This window comes from Dama dama, chromosome 23, assembly GCF_033118175.1.
Source record: "Dama dama isolate Ldn47 chromosome 23, ASM3311817v1, whole genome shotgun sequence".
Classification (NCBI taxonomy): Eukaryota; Metazoa; Chordata; class Mammalia; order Artiodactyla; family Cervidae; genus Dama; species Dama dama.
Window position 1 is genome coordinate 61,251,793 of NC_083703.1, and position 17,850 is coordinate 61,269,642.

The 17,850-nt window shown below is 48.9% G+C and overlaps 1 long non-coding RNA gene and 1 other non-coding gene across 2 annotated transcripts; one reads left to right on the forward strand and one right to left on the reverse strand.

Moving 5' to 3' along the window:
- Nucleotides 1-1,186: 1,186 nt before the first annotated feature.
- LOC133045009 (uncharacterized) lies at nucleotides 1,187-8,357 on the forward strand. Its single transcript, XR_009690105.1, has 3 exons — nucleotides 1,187-1,937; nucleotides 2,442-2,555; nucleotides 7,337-8,357. It is a non-coding gene; the product is annotated as an uncharacterized LOC133045009 (long non-coding RNA).
- LOC133045357 (small Cajal body-specific RNA 14) lies at nucleotides 7,086-7,221 on the reverse strand. Its single transcript, XR_009690231.1, has one exon. It is a non-coding gene; the product is annotated as a small Cajal body-specific RNA 14 (non-coding RNA).
- Nucleotides 8,358-17,850: the final 9,493 nt, after the last annotated feature.

Here is a 17,850-nt window from a genome sequence, read left to right on the forward strand (position 1 = left end):
TAGCATTATGATAACCTATTTTAGAAATATTCATGTAATGGTTATAACACCCCTGTGAGGGAGGTGTCATCATTTTTACAGATAAAGGAAATGGAAGTAGACATTAAGGGCCCCAGAGGGATTTGAACCTAGGATGCCTGGTTTGGGGGATGTTCACCGCAGGTGCTGCTAACATAAATCAGGATGCTCAATTCCGGGTTCCCTGTCTTGGAGTGGCAATGGAGAAGAGGGTCAGCATCCACAGCAGGGCTGGCTGCCCACTCTGTCGTGTTTGCTCAGCTGTCAAATGAGTAAGCTCCAATTTGGAAGGGTGGCTCCAATTTGAGGGGTGGCTCCAGTTTGGGGGGAGGGGGTAAAGCCTTGACATGCCCTTTTGGGGCTTCAGCACCTGGTATGAGTTGGGCACAGGTCAAGCCGCTGGGCAGGGCAGGGAACACGGGTCAAGCGCGGGCTCCCCAGCTGACGTTGTGATCAGGCAGACAGACTTTAAATGGCTGAAGGAATGGATAATGTCAAGTCAATGATCATGTCACGATCCTCAGGCAGGAGAGGTGCCTCCCACTCCCACAAGCCTGTCTGGGGTCGGACCCTGAGTGGCAAGGCAGGATCCTGGGCGATCCGGTCAGAGTTCAGCCATTCTCGCACAAATGGGAAAACCGAGTGCTCTCTACACCCGTCCCACCCACGCCAGAAAAGGGCCAGACTTGCCCGAGGTCTCCTAAGGAGTGGAGACCAGAGGCGGGGCCTGCTGCTCCCTGCCCAGCCCGCTCTCCCACCGCTAGCGTTCCCTCCCCGTTCCAGGCCAGGTCGTGGGAGGCGGAGGTTGGGAAGGAGGCAGCATCCTGCCCGGGTGCGTCAGGAAGGGCCGAGCGGGAAGGAAGGCACCACCCCCACCCCCGCCGCGGCCACACCTGGGCTCTCCAGGCGGGCATGGGGGCCCAGGCCGGCGCCTGGCTCCAGCGAGTCTGGGCCGCCTCCCCGCGCCTCCCCGTGGGGGCCGCCAGATGGGCCGGCCGCCCGCCCGCCCAGCTACGCGGGCAGGAAACAGCCGCCAGGGCTGCCAGGAAGGCAGGCGCGAGCGGCGGGGCGGGGCCCAAGGTGGCCCCGCCCCCCGAGGGGAGGCGCCGGGAAGGCCGAGACCTTGAGAGCCTGGGAATCCCGGCTCTGCCTCAGTATTTGTTGAATGACTCGCTGAATGTCCCCGCTCTGGGACAATCCTAGGGCACATAGAAAGCGCTTCACAAATGGACGTACATTGTCTCGGATCTACTGCTTATCAACCATGAGGCTCTGGTCTCTGAGCCTCAGTCTGCCCACAGGTGGCTGTGAGGATTTCAGTGAAATAATCCATGGAAAGCACACAGCAGATCTTCAATAGATGATATTTATGGAAGAGTCTTTAAGATGTGTAAAAAGAGATACTAATCTGAGGAAATTTGAGGGCAAGAAAGATATTAAGGTCTGGGTAGCTTGTAATCTTTTGTATGCTTTGTATTTTCCAAATCTTGAGTTTTTCAAAACCAAATACAACTGAAAGTAAAACTACATCCATCCCCAGCAAAAGAAAAAAAGAAATATCAGCTATTATCTCCATCTGGCAAACTGAAAGTCACCCAGTCGTGTCCAGCTCTTTGGGACTCCCCCCTGTGGGAGACAGTCCATGGAGTTTTCCAGGCAAGAGTACCGGAGTGGGTTGCCATTTCCTTCTTCAGGGTGTCTTCCCGACCCAGGGATCGAACCTGGGTCTCCGGCATTGCGGCCAGATGCTTTACCATCTGAGCCACAGGGAAGCCCCCATCTGGTGAAGGAAGGAGGAAAGGAAGCTCATTTAGCTTTCATTGCTGTTTCCAGGAGAGGATCCCAATCCAAGGAGAAGATCCCAGTCTGAGGAGAGGGAAGAGGCCGGCAGAATGGGAAAGACTGAGGTATAAGGAAAGGTGAGCAGATCCCACAAGGCCAGGCCACAGAGCGTAGGCCTTATTCTGGAGGCAGTGGGAGCCAAGGAAGGATTCTGAGCAGGGGGGTGACATAGTCCTTTCTAAACATTAGATTGGGGAAGGCCTGGAGGCCAGGGGTGGGGCTCCAGGACAGTAATGATAATGCTGTGAGTGATAAAAGGGCAAGGGCCATGGGGGCAGATGAATAAGAAAGATGTAAGAACTCAAAGCAGTCCAGAAGGTGGACGGTCATAGATATTCCTCAGCAGCATGGCAGGACCATGAACCCACGTGTCCCAACACTTCTTACCACCTTCCTCTTCCTTGGAAGTTGTTCAGCCCATACTACTCCCAACCTTACAAATGTCCTAAGACCCCTAAAGGAGCCCTGAGTCTAGGCCAATGCCGGGAAGAAGCCTAAATTCCCAGCAGCTCTGAGCTGAAAGGAACCAAGGGATGAGCATGCTGGGGTAGAAAACTGAAACAGTATTTCCTCCTCCCCAGCGATCAGAAGCAAAGGACCTGTGATCTTGTTTGCAAGCACAGTGCTCGTCCCTGATACCCCATGGGCGTGCAGTCTCCTCGTGCAATGTATGGACTTCAGTGCTCGAGGGACACGTAAGTGCATGGGCAAACCTATATGTAGGTGAACCTGTACGTGAACCAGCCTAGGGAACTTGTGCACACCCATCCTTGCAGGCAGCCAGGTGGTGTCCAATCTGTTCTGGGAAATGTTAACAGAAACCTTCCTGGAAGAAGAAGAACAGCAGCTGCCATTATTGAGCACTTCTTGTGTGCCAAGCACCATCCCCAGTGTCCACACCCTCCATGTGCCGAGTCTCCATCGTAGGGATGAGGAAATAAAGGCACAGAGAAGGAAGCTCCCCACATAGCAATCAAGAGCCCTGAAGTCGGGACTTCCCTGGTAGTCCAGTGGCTAAGACTCCAAGCTCCCAATGCAGGGAGCCTGGGTTCAATCCCTGGTCAGGGAACTAGATCCCATATGCTGCAACTAAGAGTTTGCATACTGCAACTAAAGAGTCCACATTCTGCAACTAAGACCCAGCACAAATAAATAAACAATTTAAAAAAAAAGAAAAGACTCCTGAAGTCACGTGAGGACACCACTCCCTTGTCATTTTTCATGTCATTCAATATTCATTGATAAAAACCTTTTATTGGGCTTCCCTGGTGGCTCTGTGATAAAGAATCCACCTGCCAATGCAGGAGACATTACCTAATTTAGGAAGATCCCACATGCTGTGGAGCAACTAAGCCCGTGTGCCACAACTACTGAAGCCCGCACACCCCAGAGCCTGTGCTCGGCAACAAGGAAGCCATTGCAGTGAGAAGCCCGCACACCACAACCGGAGAAGAGCTTCCACTCGCCACAACTAGAGAAAAGCCAGCGCGCAGCAACGAAGATCCAACACGACAAAAAATAAATGAAACAAATAGATCAGTTCAGTTCAGTCACTCAGTCGTATCCAACTCTGCGACCCCATGACTGCAGCAAGCCAGGCTTCTCTGTCCATCATCAACTCCCAGAGTTTACTCAAACTCATGTCCATCAAGTTGGTGATGCCATCCAACCATCTCATCCTCTGTCATCCCCTTCTCCTCCCACCTTCAATCTTTCCCAGCATCAGGGTCTTTTCTAATGAGTCAGTTCTTTGCATCAGGCGGCCAAAGTATTGGAGTTTCAGCTTCAGCATCACTCCTTCCTGAATGTATATTCAGGACTGATTTCCTTTAGGACGGACTGGTTGGATCTCCTTGCAGTCCAAGGGACTCTCAAGAGTCTCCAATGCCACAGTTCAAAAGCATCAATTTAATTTAAAAACTTTTATTATCCAGAAGTTACATCCATGCTTTGTAGAAAATTAGCATATATGTTTAAAAATGGGAAAATAAAACAACATTTTCCTGCCACCCAGAGATTACTGTTAACAGCTAAACATAAATTTCAGACTTTTTTGTAGTATGTATTTTTTAACACAAATCCTATCTACAGTGCAATCTATTTTGATACCTATTGTGTTACCGTAGTTAATAGCCTTCCTCTTCTTATTTTGGTCAGGTGTAATACCTGTAATACCCAGACAGCCTCCAACCTCTTTGTCATTTTAAGGCAGACCAGGTGAGACAAACAGGCCATCTGCATGTGAAGGCAGATCCTGGTGAGGCGGATGAGCCCCTCCGGGGTCTGTAATGGGCCCTTCCTCCCCAGGGCACCCTGCCCTCTATAAAGCGGTGGCAGGGCCTGGCCCCTTGCCCTCCTGGGACGAAGCGTTGGGGGAGGGTGATGGCAGAGGGGACACAGAGAAGGCTGAGCCCCTGGGCGCAGAATTTAGGGCCTCTCCACATGTCTGTGCCCCTAAAGTAGGCACCTCTCTTGCTGCTAAGACCTGAGTTGCCCCCCCGCAACACCCTGGGGGCCCTGGAGTGGGGAGGGGAGAGGAGGTAGAGACATATGTGTCAAAAGTGGTAGGTGCTCAGGGGAGGAGGGATGGGGGGGAGTAGAAAAAACCTGGGCTCAAGGCTGCAGAGCTAGCTGCCGTGGTGCAGAGTCCAGGGGAGGGGCCGGGCCCCTTCCTGCCTTAGAGGTTCTCTGTGCAACTACACGTGTGAGAAAGAGAAAAGAGTGTGTTTTCTTGTGGAATCTGTATGAGTTTGGGGTTTGTATAAGTGTGTGAGTAAGCGTGAGGGCACGGAAGCCTTACGTGAGGCAGGGCTGCAGATGTATTTCTGCGTGGCGGTGGTGAAGTCGTGCTCACACATCTGGATGTATCTTGCCCATTTGCAAGAGTGTGTGTTTGTGAGAACACTTATGAGCCAGCGCCTGCACTGGTGTGTGTGTGAGAGAAAGAACACGATTCCATGCAACTGTGGCAGCGTTTGCGTGGGAAAGGGCTCGGGGAAAGGCTCTGCTGTTTCAAGCTGGTGAACCTGTGCTGCTCCACTTGCTCTCTGCCCGTGTACACGAGACCGCGTGTGCTCCAGGTTTCCTGCTATGGTCTGTGCACCCCTCTGCCTGGGCCCCTCCGAAGCCTCCGCTTCCTCATCTGTAAAATGGGGACACCAGGTCACTCGGTGCCCTTGTGGTTCTGATTACCTCTCTACTACCGACCTTCTATCCAAATGCTGGCCAGTCCTTTCTGCTCCAGTCAAACTGACAACACCTTGGGGAACATATGTATACCTATGGCTGATCCATATTGATGCATGGCAGACACCAACACAATATTATAATTATCCTTCAATTTAAAATGTTTAAAAAAAAAAACTCACAACACCTTGATTTTTAAGTCTAAAACCTGCTTCTCCCAATTTGCTCAGCAACTATTAATATTTGCTAATCACCCTGGATTCCCCCAGGACATATTTTCCATGAATGAAAGAGCTATTCAGGGACCGGTGCTGGGAAATGCCCCCATGGAGATGCTGACCCATGTGCACTCTGTGAAAGGCTCCAACTCTAAGTGTTGAGACCCAAATATGCAGCACAATCAGTGGGAAAGTTGCAACTGGGGCGGTGGGGGGGAGGGTTTTTTCCTTCCTTAAAAACAACATTTTGTGTTCAATCTGTGTCTCTTTTAAGCCTCACAGGATGGAGATGTCCTAAAATAAGAAATTAAACAAGAGGGGAAATCCCATTATCTGTTTTCTTAATGGGTCCCTCAGGATTCCATAAGGACTCCCTTCCCAGTCACTGTGTGGTCCAGGCCTGAGAACACCCAGCTCCCCCCACCCACCCCCCGCGGCCCACGCCCACCCACCACCCAGCCAGGGAGGCAGTTTCCCAGGATTCACATGGTAATGAAGGCATCCATCTTCTCCCAGACACACACTGGGCCCTCCGACCCTCCCAGGCCCCTGCACAATGGTCCCCAGTGCAGAGGCCCCACCACCTGTTGGATTTTCCCAGGGAAGTGTGGGAGAGAGTAGAGGAGGAGCGCCTCTTGCTCCCAGCCCCCAGTCCATTGGCCCCCTGGACCTGGGAGTCAGACAGTGAAAGAACTCAAGTCCTCATCACCCCCTTAGCTGACTGCATCCTCAGTTACCTCATCTGCAACATGGAGGTGGTGGGACTCAAGTCACGGTGTGACTGGAAGGATTCCGTTGGGAATAGTGTGAAGTGAAATGCAGACAGGTCGGGAGCGGGGTCAATGATAAGTGCTCAGTGATCACTACCTCTTTACGTGGGACCAGGCGGGATGAAGCATATTGCACTACTGTCGCAGTGCATCGCAATCCCGCGGGTAGCACAGCTAAGATCCACTTACAGAAGAGGACACCCAGGCCCAGGAAGATGGGCTTCGTGCCAGGAGCACCACACTTCCCAAAGCCACAGAGCCATGTTTCAAGTTTGCCTCATCCCAGAGCCTAAAATCCTAACCACTACTTTAGATCATCACCATCATCATTAGCATCACAATTATTGACTTAGATAGTGATCCTGGCAAAGGCCACATGAATGTCCCTAGGGAAACTAGGAAGGGTGGGAGACCTGAATATTATTCATCTATGTCTCCCCAGGACTTGGCCAGAGCCTGGCACAGGGTAGGTGATTAATAGCTGAGGCCTGTGTGAGTGACATAACTGAGAAACAAAACGCACAGCTTTATATTCTGGGTCATGGAGTCGGTTTCATTATCTTTTACTTTCTCTTGAGCATCTACTACAAAATGCTCATGAATAAATTATTTCCTCAAATAAATGCATAATTCCACCTTGTGGTAATAGAGGCTGGGGCAAGGAGGAGGAGGGCATTCAGAGCACGTAACAGAAAATCAAAATCACTGACTCTGTAAGCAGAATCCTAGAAATCCCTGGACCACAGAACCTCCTTCCCACCCCCAAGTTACTGCTCCCTGGTGCAGAAACTGCCTCTCCTGTACCCTGCCCAGATCCCATCCCCACTTCCTTAAACATTCAGAAGGAATGTCTCTATGTATTTACAGGTAGAAAGACAGAATTAAGGATGACTTTATTTTGCTTAAGGTGAACTGTATGTCCAACTTCTCTATAATGAGTATGTATTATTTAGGTTGGTGCAAACAAAATTGCAGTTTATGCATTATTGAAATTTTCCATTTGATATTGGAATACATTTTCTTTCTTTTTTTTTTTTTTTTCTTTTCTTAACATGTATGGAGCCATCGCACAGAAAATCTGATAACTATACAGACCCTGTCGGCAGGAACCATATGTTTTGATGTATGTGACTGCCTATGGTTGCACTGTACAACTAACAAATGCAATCAATACCAGGAACAGTCACAAGATATTGGAATACATTTTCAATAAACGTGGTTATGTTATACATCATCTTAATACACATTTCTCACTTTGGTTTTTGCTAATAACTTATTGCTGTTTGTTTTTATTTATTTCAGACTATGGAAATGATGTTAGACAAAAAGCAAATTCGAGCAATTTTCTTATTTGAGTACAAAATGGGTCGTAAAGCAGCAGAGACAACTGGCAACACCAACAACACATCTGGCCCAGGAATGCACAGTGCAATGGTGATTCAAGAAGTTTTGCAAAGGAGATGAGAGGCTTGAAGATGAGGAGTGCAGTGGCTGGCCATCAGAAGGTGACAACAAGCAATTGAGAACACTCATCGAAGCTGATCATCTTACAACTACACCACAAGTTGCCAACGAACTTAGTGTCAGCCATCCTACGGTTGTTCGGCATTTAAAGTAAATTGGAAAGGTGAAAGACTTGGTAAGTGGGTGCCTCATGAGCTGACTGCAAATAAAAAAAAAAAATCATCATTTTGAAGTGTCATCTTCTCTTGGTCTATGCAACAACAACAAACCATTTCTCAGTTGGGATTGTGACCTGCGATGAAAAGTGAACTGTATACAACAACCAGCAATGATCAGCTCAGTGGTTGGACAGAGAAGCTCCAAAGCACTTCCCAAAGCCACACTTGCACCAAAAAATGGTCATGGTCACTGTTTGCTGCTGCTGATCTGATCCACTGCAGCTTTCTGAATCCCGGTGAAACCATTATATCTGAGAAGTATGCTCAGCAAATCAATGAAATCACCAAAAACTGCAGCCGGTATCGGTCAACAGAAAGGGCCCAGTTCCTCTCCATGACAACACCTGACCAAAGGTCACACAACCAAAAGTTGAAGGAATTGGGCTACGAAGTTTTGCCTCATCCACTATATTCACCTGACCTCGGCCAACCAACTACTATTTCTTCAAGCATCTTGACAACTTTTTGCAGGAAATACACTTCCACAACCAGCAGGATGCAGTAAATGCTTTCCAAGAGTTTGTTGAATTCTGAAGCATAGATTTTTATGTTACAGGAATAAGCAAACTTATTTCTAGTTGGCAAAAATGTGTTGATTGTAAAGGTTCCTGTTTTGATTAATGAAGACGTGTTTGAGCCTAGTTATAATGATTTAAAATTCGTTGTCCATAACTGCAATTACTTTTGCACCATCTAAATATCATTTTTGTTGTTCAGTCCCTAAGTTGTGTCCAACTCTTTGTGACTTCACGGACTGCAGTATGCCAGGCTCTCCCATCCTCCACTCTCCCACAGTTTGCTCACATTCAAGTCAGTGATGCTATCGAACCATCTCATCCTCTGCCAACCCCTTCTCCTTTTGCCTTCAATCTTTACCAGCATCCAATGAGTTGACTCTTCACATCAGGTGGCGAAAGTATTGAAGCTTCAGCTTCAGCATCCGTCCTTCCAATGAACTATCATTTTAACCAGCCTTAATACAAGAAATACATTATTATGAAAAAACAAATCATGTAGAAGTACATGTCAGAGAAAGAGGAAGGTCCACTTTCAACCTGAGTCGGAGACCTGATCCCACATCCCAACCCCAGAGACAACCCCTATACAGTCTGCTGGAGTAACTGGGCATTTTATTTTATTTATTTATCTTTGGCTGCACTGAGCAAAATGAGGGACCCTGGAATCGAACCTATGGCTCCTGCAGAGGAAGCTTGGAGTCTTAACCACTGGACCATCAGGAAAGTCCCTCTCTGGGCACTTAAAAGTATATTCTAGGGAAAGCTTGAAAACGTTATGCTGCATAAAAGAGACCAGTCACAAAAGACTACATTTGTATGATTCCATTGATAGGAAATAGCCAGGACAGGCAAATCTATAGAGACAGAAGGTGGATTAGTGGCTGCCAGGGTCTGAGAGGTAGTGGGGGGAATGGGAAGTGACTTGCCAATAGATTTCTTTGGGGATAATGAAGATGTTATAAAATAAATTGTGGTGATCACTGCACAACTCTATGATATACTAAAAACCATTGAGTTATGCACTCTGTAATTCTACTTTATTTATTTTAGGCTGCAGTGGGTCTTCGTTGCTGCATTCTTCGTTGCTTTCCTCTAGTTGTGGAGAGTGGGGTCTACTATCTAGTTGTGGTGCTCACTTGGGCTTCTCATTGCCGTGGCTTCTCTTGTTGCAGAGCATGGGCTCTAGGGCACCCAGGTTTCAGTAGTTGAGGCGTGTGGGCTCAGTAATTGTGGCTCCCAGACTCTAAAGCACGGGGTCAATAGTTGTGGCACATGGGCTTAGCTGCTCCACACCATGTGGGATCTTCCCAGATCAGGGATCGAATCCTTGTCTCCTGCCTTGGCAGGCAGATTCTTTACCACTGAGCCACAAGGGAAGCCCCCAGTTACATACTTTAAATGGGTAAATTGTATGATATGTGAATTATATCTCAATAAAGTTGTTAAATAAAAGCTTTCTTGATGGCTCAGATGGTGAAGAGTCTGCCTGTAATGCAGGAGACCCGAGTTCGATCCCTGGCTTGGGAAGATCCCCTAGAGAGGGGAATGTCAATCCACTCCAGTATTCTTGCCTGAAGAATTCCACAGACAGAGGAGCCTGGTGGGCTACCAGTTATAGTCCATGGGGTCACAAAGAGTCAGCCACGACTGAGTGATCAACACTTACACAGTTGTTAAAAAAAAAAAAAGTAAATTCTATAAATACTCCTATCTTGGAGCCCTCAGCCCACTGACAGGGTATTTCCTGCCTCCAAGCCCTGAGTCCCACCTCCAGGTGGCCGTGACCCTGAGCAAGTCTCAGGTCCTGTCACAGGTCCAGCTGAGTTTCTCAGGTTGTTCACAGATGTCTCCTAACCACATAATACACAATCTCAAACGGGGAGGAAGCCCCAGAGACAAAGCACTCTCCCTTAATCTTTTCTGGGTCCAAACCTTTCCCTTTTACATTTTTTTTTTTTTTGGCCACACTGTTCAGAATGTTGGATCTTAGTTCCCTGACTAGGGATTAAACCCATGCCCACTATAGTGGAAGCACAGAGTCTTAACCACTGGACTGCCAGGAAAGTCCTCTCCTTTTACATTTTAATTTTATTTTATTTTTAAATAGATAATACATGCTCATGGTACACAATTTAAAAAGTAGAAACATCTCCCTTTGCACCCCAGAGGCAGTTTCCTAGTGAGTTACATGCAAATATGAATATTTTATTTTTCCTTCTTTTTAAACAAAAATGGTGGCAGTCTTTGCATACTACCTTACAACTTGTTTTGTTTTTCCACTTAAGAAAGTACTAAGAGACCTTAGTATTTCAGGATAAAGGCAGCTTTCTCATTTTTTCACAGCTGCATGTATGTATTCTGTTATATGGAGAGAATGGTCTTTATTCAATCCCCTAGTGATGGACAAATGGGTTTTTTTCCAGTTGACTCTTCTTCCTGGACATACCTCATTTCACATGTTGAGTTTGTCCTTAGTATACATTCCTGAAAGTGGAAGTGCTGTCTCATGATTTCCCAGAGCCCCATAGTATTTCACAGTGGAGTTAGCTATTCTCCTTTTGATGGATATTTAAATTGTTTCCAATTGGGTGCTCTTATGAACAAGACTGCTATGAACACTTTATATTCCTCACAGACCCCTTTGGCAATGTGTTAAAAGCTGTGGATCTTTCCCCACAAAAAAAAATACAGTAAATTTACCCAACAATGAAACCCATCTAGAAGCCTCAAATTAAGAAACTCTGATCTAAAGCAACTGCTGTCATCCAAACAGAGAAACACAAGGGTGGAGATAAGCAGGGGCCACCCTGCAGTACAGAGATAGGAAGCTTACAGAAGCTGGATCACAGTCCTTAAGATTCTGCTCAAGAAGTCAGACCACCATCCTCCTCTGCTCAAAACCATCCCAGGATCTTGCCTCACCAAACTCCTCACTGTGGCCTCTGAGATCCAGCTATGCCTCTGCCCCCATATCTCCATGACCTTCACCTTCTAGCAGCCTTCTCCTTGCTCACTCAGCCAGAGTCATATTAGCCTCTTGAACATACCAGGCACCTTTCTGCCTCAGGACCTTTGCACTGATTTTGACTTCTGCCTGGAACGTTTTGTCCCCAGTAGCTGAAGGAAGTGTGAGAACCAGTTCTTTACTGAGCTACCCACCTTCCCAGAGAAGACTTTTGCCAGCCCCTGAGATTGCAACCTATCCCAACCCCGGCCCTCCCTAACCTCCCCCTCCCTTTCCTGACTTATTTTCCTCTATAATATTTATCATCAGAAGAGATAATATATACTGCATTTACCCTGCTCTCTGTGTGCCCTTATCCCCTAAATACAAACTCCGCAGGATAGTGACTTCCCTCTGTTCTGTTCACTCTAATATCCCAGTGTGGGCCCAGAGCCAGAGGTGCAGTAGGTGCTTCATAAATGTTGATTAAATGAAGAAATGAGGTTGGTAAAGAACTCAGCACAAAGGAGGGTAAAGGAGGCATGATACATGGGAACCCATAGGCTTTGAGAAACCCAGACTTCAAGCCTAGCCTTGCTAAATTCTTCTTCGACCGTCACCAAGTCACCAGTCATTCAGGACCTCTGTGTTCATCATCCCTCAACTGGAGTTGATGGTTAGAGCATCTCTACTCAGAGTGGCTGTGAGAATTAAATGAACTCCTGAGAAATCTGTATGCAGGTCAAGAAGCAACAGTTAGAACTGAACATGGCACAACATATTGGTTCCAAATCAGGAAAGGAGTACGTCAAGGCTGTATATTGTCACCCTGCTTATTTAACTTTTACAGACTACCTCATGTGAAATGCCAAGCTGGATGAAGCACAAGCTGGAGTCAAGATTGCCGGGACAAATATCAACAACCTCAGATACACAGACGACACCACCCTTATGGCAGAAAGCAAAGAAGAACTAAAGAGCCTCTTGATGAAAATGAAAGAGGAGAAAAAGAAAAGAAAAGAAAATGAAAGAGGAGAGTGAAAAAGTTGGCTTAAAACTCAACATTCAGAAAACTAAGATCATGGCATCCGGTCCCATCACTTCAGGGCAAATAGATGGGAAAACAATGAAAACAGTGAGAGACTTTATTTTGGGGGGCTCCAAAATCACTGCAGATGGTGACTGAAGCTGTGAAATTAAAAGACGCTTGCTCCTAGGAAGAAAAGCTATGACCAAACTAGACAGCATATTAAAAAGCAGAGACATTACTTTGCCAACAAATGTCCACCTAGTCAAAGCTGTGGTTTTTCCAGTAGTCATGTAACGATGTGAGAGTTGGACTATAAAGAAAGCTGAGCACCAAAGAATTGATGCTTTTGAACTGTGGTGTTGAAAAAGACTCTTGAGAGTCCCTTGGACTGCAACGAGATCCAACCAGTCAATCCTAAAGGAAATCAGTCCTGAATATTCATTGGAAGGAGTGATGCTGAAGCTCAAACTTCAATACTTTGGCCCTGTAATGAGAAGAACTGACTCATTAGAAAAGATCCTGATGCTGGGAAAGATTGAAGGCGGGAGGAGAGGGGGATGAGAGAGGATGAGATGGTTGGATGGCATCACCGACTGGATGGACTGAGTTTGAGCAAGCTCCAGGAGTTGGTGATGGACAGGGAAGCCTGGAGTGCTGCAGTCCATGGGGTCGCAAAGAGTCGGACATGACTGAGCAAATGAACTGAACTGAACTGAATGATTTCAAGCCCTGATAAGTGCTTAATAAATATCAGCCAGCATTGCTGCCGAGAGGCTGATGACAGGGCTTCCCTGATAGCTCAATTGGTAAAGAATCTGCCTGCAATGCAGGATACCCGGTTGGATCCAGGGGTCGGGAAGATCCGCTGGAGAAGGGATAGGCTACCCACTCCAGTATTCTTGGGCTTCCCTTGTAGCTCAGCTAGTAAAGAATCCACCCGCAATGCCCGAGACCTGGGTTTGATCCCTGGGTTGGGAAGATCCCCTGAAGAAGATAAAGGCTACCCACTCCAGTATTCTGGCCTGGAGAATTCCATGGACTGTATAGTCCGTGTGGTATTTTTGTTAGGCTTCCCTGATAGCTCAGTTGGTGAAGAATCCGCCTGCGACTGAGCGACTTTCACTTCCCTTCTTCATGATGATGACGGTGGAGGTGTGGTGATGCAGACAGGGGTGTGTGCTGACACCTCGCCCCCTAATACCGGAGGCCTGAGGAAGGAGGTAACATGGCGGGGGGAGGGGAGTTCAGCCCAATTCCTGAGCTGTCTTACTGGTACTTTGCAGAAAGAAGGTAGAACTTTCGGGGTGGGGGGTGGGGGGAGTGGGGGGACGCTAGGGGTAAAATGCTTCCACCAGAGAGCCCCTTAGACCCTGTCGTGGGCTCCCCGCTTCCCAGCTGCCCCTGCCGGTGGCTATACCAGCTTCACCTCGCCCGCCGCCCGCCCGGAGCCGCCTTGGGGGGAGGGCGGCGGGAAGGCAAGTCGGTTTTTCCCAGAGTAGCCCCCCTCTCCCGCGAACATCTGGCCGCGAACATCTGCCCTTAGCCTTTGTCTCCGGGCCCAGGCCGGCCTCGCACCCATCTGCCGCCGCCCGCGGCCCCCGCCCATCTGTGCGCGGCTCCCGGCGCCCCCGCCCCCGCCCCCGCCCCCGCCCGCCCGCCGGGTCTGTTCCCACCCGGCGAGCGCAGGAAGCGGGCGGCCCATCTGCCCGGCGCGGCGGGTCCTGCCGCCAAGCGGCCCCAAGGGGCGGGTCGCCCTCTTTCAGGCAGGTGCGCGCCCCAACAAAAGCTGGGGTGCGGCGCCTCTCCCCTCCGGCTCACCCCGAAGTCACTGCCGGGGCTGCAGAGATGAAGGGCGCTCGGACACCCCGCCTCTTTGCAAAGCGCTCCTTGCTGACCTCCCGCCAACCCTGGACGCCTGGAGTCCCCCGCGCAACTCTCCACCTCCAGCCCCCAACCTTTAACTGGACTGGCCCTTCTGCCTGGAAATGCCTTTTTCCCTTCTTGTTTGCCTAACGTTTTACCTAATGCGGTGTAGAAATGACGGAGAAATATAGCGATTTGTGTTCCCAGTACCTTATTCCCACCACCCGGAGCTAACAACCCAGCAGTTCGCTATCTTTGTTCCCCTCACATCTTTTAGCTTGTTTCCCCACTCCATTCCACGGCTTGCAAGATCTGACCTGGGATGGAAACCGCGTCCCCTCCAGTGAAAACGTGGAGTCCTACGCCAGGGAATCCCCCTCCCGTATTCTTTAAAGAATAAAATTTTACAGATGCTGCCAGCTTTCCCCTGTAGTCAGTGCCCCTGCCCTTTTCTCCAAGACTACTTGCCACCCTCTCCACTTCCCAGTTAACATCACAAAGTGGCCGTGTTTCTTCCAGGCCATGTATATTTTTTTAAGATTTATTATTTTGGGCCGCTCTGGGTCTTCTGGCTGTCCTGTACCTGGGCTTTCTCTAGTTGCCACAAGCAGGGGCTACTCTTTCCTTGCCCTGTCGGGCTTCCCATTACAATGGCTTCTCTTGTCGTGGGGCACAGGCTGTAGGCGTGGGGGCTTCAGTAGTTGCAGTGCACAGTTTAGTTACTCCAGGGCGTGTGGGATCTTCCTGAACCAGGGATCAAACCCCTGTCCCTGCATTGGCCGGTGGATTCTTAACCACTCCACCACCAGGGAAGCCCTCGTATACTTTTAATACACAGAAATTTATTAACGTTGTTTGTGGCTTTTAAAATTTATACTTAAAAAATCCTTCTGCATTTCCCCCTAAGCAGCAGCATATTTTTGCAGGTATCCAGCAGCATACATACAGGTCTAGTTCATTCCTATTAATGAATGTCTACCACTCCACTCAATGGGAATGAATTTGAGCAAACTCCAGGAGACTGTGGAGAACAGAGGAGCCTGATGTGCTGCAGTCCATGGAGTTGCAAACAGTCTGATATGACTTAGCAATTGAACAACAACCACTCCACCATTATTTCATTTCCCTGTTCTCCTGTTGTTGAATGGGTGGGTAGTTTTCAATCTGCTCTGTTGTCGGCATAGCTGCCATGTTCCTGCCCCATGCCTTTGGCATCTCGAGGGCAGGATTTTCAGAGTATGTCCGTGGGAGTGAACTGCTGGGTCATAGGGAGTTCCCATGTTCACTTTTACTCAATATTGCCAAACTGAGCTCTCAAGTGATCATACCAGTTTACATACCAGCGGCAGTTGAGGATTTTTGTTTTCCCACACCCTCACCAATTTACATTATCAGACTTTGAAGTTTTTGCAATTTGATGTGGCAGTTGTCTCCTGTGTACATCCCAGATGTACAGATGTTCAGGCTCAGGAGCCTCTGCCTCGCTCTTCCTCACTCTTTTCCATCTCAGCAGGCATATTACTTCTTCCTACAAGAAGTCCTCCCTGATCTCCCTTAGTTGTCTGGGGTATCTCCCAGGCCACGCCTTCCACAGCACTTTGTGCTTCCCCATCACAGCCCTAGGAACTGGGGGGTGTCTGCCTGATCCCCAGGTAGGGATCAGGTTTGCAGGGCCATTGAGCAGGCTGCAAGGACCCTGCAAGTGCTCCGGAGAGCGCTCCTGGAAGGTTCGTTCCTCTCCAAAGTGCCCCCCTTGGAAGGGCAGTAGTTAACTTACTGGTGGCATCTGGTCCCAGGAACCGACCACCTGGCTCCCTGATGGCATCAACTTGCACCTTGTTCTTTCAGTGCTGTGCCTAGAGTTTGTGTGTGCCAATTACAGAGTGAGTGGTTGGCATTTCATGCGACCCAATGGACTGCAGCACACCAAGCTCCTCTGTCCTCCACTATCTCCTGGAGTTTGTTCAAATTCATGTCCATTGAGTCGGTGATAATAACTAGTGTCTACTGAATGCCAACTTTGCTAGGCACTGTCCTAAGCTCTTTGTGTGACTTAACTCATTGAATCCTCATAGAGAGGGGAGCTCCTACTGTCCCCAGTTTCAAAGATCGGGAAACTGAGACACAGAAAAAATGAAGTGACGTACAGACTCATAGCTTATAAGCAGTAGACAAAGATGCAAATCCAGGCCTCTTTTCACCTAGGAAAAGGGCCCCTTTCTCCCTTGAGTGTTTCTGAGATGTCAACTTCTTTTTAACCAGAACAGTTCTGCTTTTGCATCAGCAAAAACTAATGAGACTTTTTAAAAGACCTGAGAGATTGACCTGAGTCACAGTATTTCAGGTGTATAGCCCCACCCATGACCTGAGGCAAGGGTGCAGTCGGAGGGTACTTAGGGTTGGGGTGAGTGGAGAGGGTGGAACTGCTTCAGGCTTTTGGGGTGGGGAGGCACCTGGGCAGGCCCTGAGAGACACACCCTCAGCCGTTTCCGGGTTCCGGGCCCCAGGGTAAGAGGGGGCACCAGGTGTTCGGGGCAGGTGAGTCAAGGGAGGGCCCTCTGTTAGGCACCAGGCAGGAGTGAGGATTTCTGCTTCCGGGAAGGGGAGCTCGGGGCCACCAGTGCAGCCCCAGTGGGCATAGGGGGAACTTACTAAAGCCCAGCACCAGAAGGCCCTTGCCCAGTCTCCCTCCTTCCACCTCCATGGGCCTGCTGGGCCTTGCAGCAGGAGTGGTGGTCTCTGCAAGCTCTGCAGACGGTACCCTGACTTGGGGCATCCCTGGCGGGTGGCATCAGCTTCTATGGCTGCCAGGATCAGACCAGCTCTCATGCATCTGCCCCTGGCAGAGCCCAGTTCTACATTCTGAGGCATGAGTTCCTGAGCACTGGGTGGGCATGGTTGAGTGTTTGTGTGTCCTCGGGGCTTATGCACAATACTGAAGTGTCTGTGTGTATATGTGTGTGTTGCAGGAGGTGTCTGCATGCTGAGTGGCTTCAGTCATGTCTGACTCTTTGCCACCCAATGGACTGTAGCCCATCAGGCTCATCTGTTGATGGGATTCTCCAGGCAAGAATGCTGGAGTGGGTTGTCATGCTTTGCTGCAAGGGATCTTCCCAATCCAGAGATTGAATCTGTGTCTCCTGCATTGCAGGCAGATTCTATACCCACTGAGCTACCTGGCAAGTGCTGTTGGGGGAGGTATCTACATCTAAAAAGACTATGGGGGAATTCCCCTGGCAGTCCACTTCACTTCTTGGTGGCTCAGACAGTAAGAATCTGCCTGCAATGCAGGAGACCTGGGTTCGATCACTGGGTCAGAAAGATCCTCTGGAGAAGGGAATGGCAACCCACTCCAGTATTCTTGCCTGGAGAAGTCCATGGACAGAGCAGCCTGGCAGACTACAGTCCATGGGGTTGCAAAGAGTCGGACACAACTGAGCGATTAACACTTTCTTTCCAGTGTTTAGGACTCCAAGCTTTCACTGCCAAGGACGCAGGTTCAACCCCTGTTTGGGGAATTAAGATCCCTCAAGCCTCCCAGTGCAGCCAAATAAATAAATAAATACAATTTAAAAGACATTGGGGGACTTCCCTGGTGGTTCAGTGGTTTAGACTCCATGCTCCCAAGGCAGGGGACCCAGGTTCGATCAGGGAACTAGATCCCACGAGCTGCCACAACTGAGATTTCACATGCAGCCACTGAATGCTGCAGCTAAAGATCCCACGTGCCTCAAATGAGACCTGGTGCAGCCAAAAAAAAAAAAAAAAAGACTTTAGGA